This window comes from Culex pipiens, chromosome 1 (genome assembly GCF_016801865.2).
Source record: "Culex pipiens pallens isolate TS chromosome 1, TS_CPP_V2, whole genome shotgun sequence".
NCBI classification, from domain to species: domain Eukaryota; kingdom Metazoa; phylum Arthropoda; class Insecta; order Diptera; family Culicidae; genus Culex; species Culex pipiens.
The window spans coordinates 48,088,995-48,097,920 of NC_068937.1; the positions used below are offsets into that span (position 1 = coordinate 48,088,995).

General features: G+C 30.2%; 2 non-coding genes across 2 annotated transcripts; one reads left to right on the plus strand and one right to left on the minus strand.

Moving 5' to 3' along the window:
* Positions 1-6,250: 6,250 nt before the first annotated feature.
* Positions 6,251-6,322, minus strand: Trnad-guc (transfer RNA aspartic acid (anticodon GUC)). The gene has a single exon. It is a non-coding gene; the product is annotated as a tRNA-Asp (tRNA).
* Positions 6,323-6,463: 141 nt separating this feature from the next.
* Positions 6,464-6,535, plus strand: Trnad-guc (transfer RNA aspartic acid (anticodon GUC)). Its single transcript has one exon. It is a non-coding gene; the product is annotated as a tRNA-Asp (tRNA).
* Positions 6,536-8,926: the final 2,391 nt, after the last annotated feature.

Below are 8,926 nucleotides of genomic sequence, written 5' to 3' on the forward strand. Positions count from 1 at the left end.
TTAAATTTTGGAGCTTTGGTGGCTTCATTAGAGTTGTTGCAAATAGAAAAGGGCAACTTTTGGTTTGGTTGAAAATTAGGGTGGTTCACTATTAGGGTGATATTGAAAATATAACTTTCCAGGAATATTTTTGGGAATTTTTTTGTCTTCTAAAAAGTTTTTGGACTTGCCAATCCAAGCAACTTTGTCGAAGACACCAAAATTTTATCTCGCAATCTACGCCTTTTACGACCAAATTTAGAGAAAGCATCTGAGCAACCCTTCAAAAATCAGTTTTTTGAACGTAGCAATTCAGGGTTGAGTTTTAGAGAAAAGTGTTATTCGGGGCACTTTTAGAGCTCTAAAAAACGAACATTTTTATTATCTGACAAGTCAATTTGGACTGAAGGGTCAAAAGTTACAGCCATTTTAATGTAAAAAAGATGCAATTTTAAAACTTGAATATCTCAAAATGGCGCAAGCCAAATTTTAAGCACTAGGTTGCATTTGAAAGAGGAGATCTAGCACTACAAACGCTAAAAAAATCTCAGGGGTGTTTTTCTTTAAACTCGAGATATTTCCATTTGAAAAAGTCTAATTTTCAAGGGAAAACCATATGGGACCACCCTAACGAAATTCGAAAATTTTCCAAATATATGTTTTTCCATGTAATTTTGCCCGCTGAATCTGAATCTGCCCTCAAAATTGAGCCAAAGTGTCGAAAAATCGAGTTTTGGTCATATTTTTGGTTTAAATGATAATTTTACATGGAAATCCAAAATATGACCAAAAATCGATTTTCGACACTTTGGCTTGTTATGTTATGTTGAAAATTAAAAAAAAAAATCTGTCAAATAATTAAATCATGATCAAGAATATGATAAAATTCTTGTAGCATTTCAAATTAAAAATAACAATTTTCCAAATACTAACTATTTGGGAAAATAAAACTCCAAATTTTCGAAACAACAATTTGACAAATGGTTATCATTTCCCATATATTAATTTAATATTTCTTTAAGGTCACTAAATAATCCCCGTTCATCCGGGAAAATCTTCAAAATCTTTAAAATCTTCAAAATCTTGATTATTAGCTTAAAGTATCATAAATTGTCTCAAAAAGCTCAGTTTATACATTCCTCTGGTAGAACCTCTGACTCAAAACAATTCTCCTCCAACCTGGACCTTCCCAGGGGTGGGACACCCACCCCGTCCGAAATCCTCCGGAATCATAAATAAAAGGTAGCGCCCTACACAGTCGTCCCGGAGGTGTGTTTGCGCTTTGAATTTAAATGCTGCTCCAAACTCCCCCCCAACGGTCCATCCCAGCAAGAGCCGTGTGGCCTACCTTGGTGAGTCGGTGGCCTGCTACGATAGTGATAACTTCATTTCTTTTGTGTTCCACCAACTCTCAAAGAGTGGTTTGTTTATCCCTTACGGCGCGCAAGCAAATTGTAGGGGTGGGATCGCCGACGCAAAGGACCTTTTCGGCAGATATCGCACCAAATGAACTTCTTTTGTCCGGCGTCCGGGGTCGACTTCGTTGCTCTGTGACGTTTGGAGACCTGGCCGCCGGAATTGCGGTCCGCAATCCGCAAAACACCGTTTCGACCTGAGCGCAGGGGTGGACTTATTTTCGAGATTAATTATTCTGGGGTGGGAACAAGTGGACTTATTTTAAATAAACTGGAAGCACTGTTTTGTTCTGGATTTGCAAAATTGTTCTGGGAAAAGAATAAATTTCGTAACAAATTGGACAATTGGCAGCAACCCTGAGCAATCAAGCTCACGTAGAGAAGGAGACAACCCTGTCCGGCAGGGCTGGGACAAAAATAATTACGTTGGGATTTCCTGAGCAATTAAAATCAGAGAATCACTTATTGGGATGATTTACCGGGGTTGGGCCCGGCCCTCGGAACGACACACAGGTATAATCCCCAGCGGTCACCGTAGTCGACTTGCATCATCACGGTCCCCTGAACAATTTGTGACAATTTGTGGGGCCAGCACGGGCAAGCGGGATGAGCCCTGCTGTCAATAGCACAGCCCTGCACAAATGTGTCACATGGGCCGGCCGGACAATAGAGGTGCGCGCGATGCTTCAACTGTAATTAAAACGGATCCCTCAACTTGCTGCTCTGCCCATAATTGAAAATTCGGCTATTATGCCAAATCAAGTATTCCGAGAACAACGCGTTTTAGTGTTTGTCACAAAATCTCCGTCAAGGCAATTTCCCATAAGAGTGGCATATTAGCCGTTTGGTTTTTCGCATCGGCAGCCAAGTCTAAACATCATTTCAGTAAAATTCAAGTTCCAGAAGATGCGTTGGAACATCCTCTACCACCTGGTGCTAATATCTCGTTTTTGCCAAAAGTGGATATTAGCCGTTTTTTCAATGGTGGGCAGTGCTGGCCCCCTCTAACAACCAAAGTGACAGGTGAGTTTTTAGACAAGATTTATGGCCGAGACGTCAGACGGACGCGTCCGTTGCAGTAGGCGGCGAGAGTTGACTGCCAAAATGTGCGTAAAGTACGGAACGTGACCACCAGAGGGTGCGCTCTCGTGTGATGGTAGATTTATCGGAATCAAAAAGGCAGAAGGAGTCCGGTCTGTTGCCGGTGAATGATACGCATCACGTGCAGTGACAGGGATTACCTTGAAACGAGTGCTTTTTTTAAATTTTGTACGTTCTGTGTGATGGACATTTTGGCTGCTCAATTTTGGCAGCAGTGACTTGGTTTGACGACAATCCCACAATTCTAGATTAATTCTACAACACAGTTTTAAAGAACATCAAAAGAATCAAAAGAATCAAAAGAATCAAAAGAAACAAAAGAATTAAAAGAATCAAAAGAATCAAAAGAATCAAAAGAATCAAAAGAATCAAAAGAATCAAAAGAATTAAAAGAATCAAAAGAATCAAAAGAATCAAAAGAATCAAAAGAATCAAAAGAATCAAAAGAATCAAAAGAATCAAAAGAATCAAAAGAATCAAAAGAATCAAAAGAATCAAAAGAATCAAAAGAATCAAAAGAATCAAAAGAATCAAAAGAATCAAAAGAATCAAAAGAATCAAAAGAATCAAAAGAATCAAAAGAATCAAAAGAATCAAAAGAATCAAAAGAATCAAAAGAATCAAAAGAATCAAAAGAATCAAAAGAATCAAAAGAATCAAAAGAATCAAAAGAATCAAAAGAATCAAAAGAATCAAAAGAATCAAAAGAATCAAAAGAATCAAAAGAATCAAAAGAATCAAAAGAATCAAAAGAATCAAAAGAATCAAAAGAATCAAAAGAATCAAAAGAATCAAAAGAATCAAAAGAATCAAAAGAATCAAGAGAATCAAAAGAATCAAAAGAATTAAAAAATCCAAAGAATCAAAAGAATCAAAAGAATCAAAAGAATCAAAAGAATCAAAAGAATCAAAAGAATCAAGAGAATCAAGAGAATCAAAAGAATCAAAAGAATCAAAAGAATCAAAAGAATCAAAAGAATCAAAAGAATCAAAAGAATCAAAAGAATCAAAAGAATCAAAAGAATCAAAAGAATCAAAAGAATCAAAAGAATCAAGAGAATCAAGAGAATCAAGAGAATCAAAACAAACAAAACAATTTTGTATATTTGTATTTTTGCATTTTTGTATTTTTGTATTTTTGTATTTTTGTATTTTTGTATTTTTGTATTTTTGTTTTTTTTGTATTTTTGTATTTTTGTATTTTTGTATTTTTGTATTTTTGTATTTTTGTATTTTTGTATTTTTGTATTTTTGTATTTTTGTATTTTTGTATTTTTGTATTTTTGTATTTTTGTATTTTTGTATTTTTGTATTTTTGTATTTTTGTATTTTTGTATTTTTGTATTTTTATATTTTTGTATTTTTGTATTTTTGTATTTTTGTATTTTTGTATTTTTGTATTTTTGTATTTTTGTATTTTTGTATTTTTGTATTTTTGTATTTTTGTATTTTTGTATTTTTGTATTTTTGTATTTTTGTATTTTTGTATTTTTGTATTTTTGTATTTTTGTATTTTTGTATTTTTGTATTTTTGTATTTTTGTATTTTTGTATTTTTGTATTTTTGTATTTTTGTATTTTTGTATTTTTGTATTTTTGTATTTTTGTATTTTTGTATTTTTGTATTTTTGTATTTTTGTATTTTTGTATTTTTGTATTTTTGTATTTTTGTATTTTTGTATTTTTGTATTTTTGTATTTTTGTATTTTTGTATTTTTGTATTTTTGTATTTTTGTATTTTTGTATTTTTGTATTTTTGTATTTTTGTATTTTTGTATTTTTGTATTTTGTATTTTTGTATTTTTGTATTTTTGTATTTTTGTATTTTTGTATTTTTGTATTTTTGTATTTTTGTATTTTTTGTATTTTTGTATTTTTGTATTTTTGTATTTTTGTATTTTTGTATTTTTGTATTTTTGTATTTTTGTATTTTTGTATTTTTGTATTTTTGTATTTTTGTATTTTTGTATTTTTGTATTTTTGTATTTTTGTATTTTTGTATTTTTGTATTTTTGTATTTTTGTATTTTTGTATTTTTGTATTTTTGTATTTTTGTATTTTTGTATTTTTGTATTTTTGTATTTTTGTATTTTTGTATTTTTGTATTTTTGTATTTTTGTATTTTTGTATTTTTGTATTTTTGTATTTTTGTATTTTTGTATTTTTGTATTTTTGTATTTTTGTATTTTTGTATTTTTGTATTTTTGTATTTTTGTATTTTTGTATTTTATATTTTTGTATTTTTGTATTTTTGTATTTTTGTATTTTTATATTTTTGTATTTTTGTATTTTTTGTATTTTTGTATTTTTGTATTTTTGTATTTTTGTATTTTTGTATTTTTGTATTTTTGTATTTTTGTATTTTTGTATTTTTGTATTTTTGTATTTTTGTATTTTTGTATTTTTGTATTTTTGTATTTTTGTATTTTTGTATTTTTGTATTTTTGTATTTTTGTATTTTTGTATTTTTGTATTTTTGTATTTTTGTATTTTTGTATTTTTGTATTTTTGTATTTTTGTATTTTTGTATTTTTGTATTTTTGTATTTTTGTATTTTTGTATTTTTGTATTTTTGTATTTTTGTATTTTTGTATTTTTGTATTTTTGTATTTTTGTATTTTTGTATTTTTGTATTTTTGTATTTTTGTATTTTTGTATTTTTGTATTTTTGTATTTTTGTATTTTTGTATTTTTGTATTTTTGTATTTTTGTATTTTTGTATTTTTGTATTTTTGTATTTTTGTATTTTTGTATTTTTGTATTTTTGTATTTTTGTATTTTTGTATTTTTGTATTTTTGTATTTTTGTATTTTTGTATTTTTGTATTTTTGTATTTTTGTATTTTTGTATTTTTGTATTTTTGTATTTTTGTATTTTTGTATTTTTGTATTTTTGTATTTTTGTATTTTTGTATTTTTGTATTTTTGTATTTTTGTATTTTTGTATTTTTGTATTTTTGTATTTTTGTATTTTTGTATTTTTGTATTTTTGTATTTTTGTATTTTTGTATTTTTGTATTTTTGTATTTTTGTATTTTTGTATTTTTGTATTTTTGTATTTTTGTATTTTTGTATTTTTGTATTTTTGTATTTTTGTATTTTTGTATTTTTGTATTTTTGTATTTTTGTATTTTTGTATTTTTGTATTTTTGTATTTTTGTATTTTTGTATTTTTGTATTTTTGTATTTTTGTATTTTTGTATTTTTGTATTTTTGTATTTTTGTATTTTTGTATTTTTGTATTTTTGTATTTTTGTATTTTTGTATTTTTGTATTTTTGTATTTTTGTATTTTTGTATTTTTGTATTTTTGTATTTTTGTATTTTTGTATTTTTGTATTTTTGCATTTTTGTATTTTTGTATTTTTGTATTTTTGTATTTTTGTATTTTTGTATTTTTGTATTTTTGTATTTTTGTATTTTTGTATTTTTGTATTTTTGTATTTTTGTATTTTTGTATTTTTGTATTTTTGTATTTTTGTATTTTTGTATTTTTGTATTTTTGTATTTTTGTATTTTTGTATTTTTGTATTTTTGTATTTTTGTATTTTTGTATTTTTGTATTTTTGTATTTTTGTATTTTTGTATTTTTGTATTTTTGTATTTTTGTATTTTTGTATTTATTTGTATTTTTGTATTTTTATTATAATATATTTATGACCCTGGCATGTTTTAGGGTAGCTTGTCTATTTCAAGTCTAATTAACTCTGCTGGGATGATTTGCATTCACTTGACTTTAAAGGGCCAAAAAGAAGATACTCCCCGACGGGGAATCGAACCCCGGTCTCCCGCGTGACAGGCGGGGATACTGACCTCTATACTATCGAGGATATGTTAAAATAGAAATAAAATTATTCCGCCAAGATTTGTCTCGTCGCAATAACCACTTTTTTAGAAGCTGTGACTAAGCGCATGCTAAGCCGTGATTAAGAGACGAAAAGACGAAATTTCCCCGGTTTAAATTTAACACATCCTCGATAGTATAGAGGTCAGTATCCCCGCCTGTCACGCGGGAGACCGGGGTTCGATTCCCCGTCGGGGAGTATCATTTTTTTGATGCTTTGTAATTTTGCATCTCATTTAACTTGACAATAAATTTTGACTACACTTCGAGTTAGGATTGTTGTTAAATCTTTAAGATAGGAATTGAAAGGCTCTAAAATCCAGTTCGCACCTCATATTCCTTCTAAATACCTCTAGAACATGTTCATTATCGCAGGCTTCGTTTAACCGAAATCAACAAGCCGGAACGGAGAAGGTATGTTGTTTACCCTCAAATACAAGCACGCACGTAGTCTTACACTCTCCAGTGAAACTGCCTTCTTGTTAATCGATGTTTGTATTTAACTTTCCTCCCTTCATCCCTCCTACCCCAAATTGAGTGTAAATCGTTTACTAATCCATTATCCTCACCGGTGTGTGTTTAGTTAAACGCCAGGGAAGAAGATCCTGAGGCCGACCGACCACACCACAGTGAGGTAGACATTTCAGGCCCATCACGGGGAAATCCCTACAGTCATCTGTCAGGAGACTGCCAATATTTGCACTTCCGACTCCCGGGCAGCCGGGGACTTTCACCTAACCTAACCCACCGCAAGTAACTGTACAGGGCTGGGAAATTTAACTAGTTTGCTCGAGAATTTGAAGCGGGGTTGCCAGTGTAACCGAATTTAGTTTTACAATTTTTTAATAGTTTAAGTGACACCTTCAAAAAATGTTTTTTATTTGGAACTATTCAGTTTGTAAATATTGGCAACCCTGCCCTGTAACTACACTGAAATAAAAAAAAGTACCAGATTCCTAAATTCCTCCTTTTCTTATTAAGTAATCCAAAAAACCCAATTACTAAATAAGGAAAGGAGCCAAAATTCCTAGAATTTGGTATTTTTTTTTATTTCAGTGTACTCTGACAGCCCACAAAACGTTCTCCGGTGTAAGGAACATGGCACGGCGTTCCGCCCTTTTGCAACCTGGGCGTCCCTTTTCCCAATCGCAGGAAAACAGCAATCCCGATAGTCGACAATGCACACACACACAATCTCACACAGGAACCTGAATTTGATATGATGGATTACAGTATCGATTAGGGTTGATTGCTTTCTAAATGGCAATGTAAACATGATACTCCCACATGGAAACTCCTGCTCACACCGTGTGCGAACGTAAGAACGTAACACATATACGCACACACGCACAAGGGGAGATGCTGAGACAGCAAAGTTGGGAAATGTTGGGAGAGATTCTAGTATGGGGTAGGTTACCCTATCATCATAAAATTGATACAAAATTTACAAAGTTTATTACGCGATTTTTACTTGTCCAAATTTGATGATTTTTTTAAATTTATTAATTAAAAAAGGTTCTTACTACGGCATTTTATTAAACATTTATATTTCTTGGAATAACAATATTCATTTACACGATGGAGCAACATTTGAAAAGGGCGGAAAAGCATTCAATGTGATTTATTCAAATTATTTTGTATTTATTTATTTTGAATGAAAAGAAACATTTATGATTATAAATTAACAGGAAACCAAATGCATCATTACTTTTTCCACATTAAAAAAATGGGTTTGAAATGCAAAATTAAAACAATTTGAATATTTGGGTGCAACTTTGTGTGTACTTTTTGATGACTAAAGAAGTCATTTTGCATCCTTAGTTGGTCAAGTTTTCAAACAATGTTGGCAGCTGTCCATTAGGGTGGTCCAAATCCGGGCCTACTCGGGGCTACCTCCTGAATAATCAAAGATTGGCCCATGACTAGACTAAATTCCAAATTTGAGCTTATTCTGACCAATGGAACATTTTCCTTTTGTTTGTCGTTTGTATGGGAATAATCGTCATAATGAATGGAGAAAGGCAATTCTTACCAATTCTCAGAACTAAGATCTTCGTTAAATTTGGAAAAAAAAATCCCGAAGACACCGTATTTTTAGGACTTTTTGCTAAAATGTTATGCTAGCACGCACGTTAGTTTAAAATTATTTGTTTCTAGGTCCGTGCGGTAATTGTCATTTTTAGATGCTAATAACTTTTTAGCAAAAATCAAATATTGCAAATTTTGAAAAATCCAATCAATTTTGTGCCAAATCGGCTTAGGTGTCGCTATTGGGAGTTGAAGTTTGTACGTGTACGTTGTACGTGTAGTTGAAGGTTGTACGTGAAAAAAATGTATGGAGAGTGGCAACATTTTCGATTTTTTTAATTTGTCTAAGAGGCGTTTTAAATGTGAAATTTTAACACTCTACTATTTTGTCGAAGTGCTCAAAGCAATCCGAGATGATCCTGTAATTTTACCTCTAAAAATGTATAATTTTACCATTATTCTGGCGTAATGCCACTTTTTGAGTCTAAATTGAGGTAAAATTACAACATTAAGGAGGTAAACCTTAACCGATTGGGTTCAAAATTAGCACAGGTGCTTGATC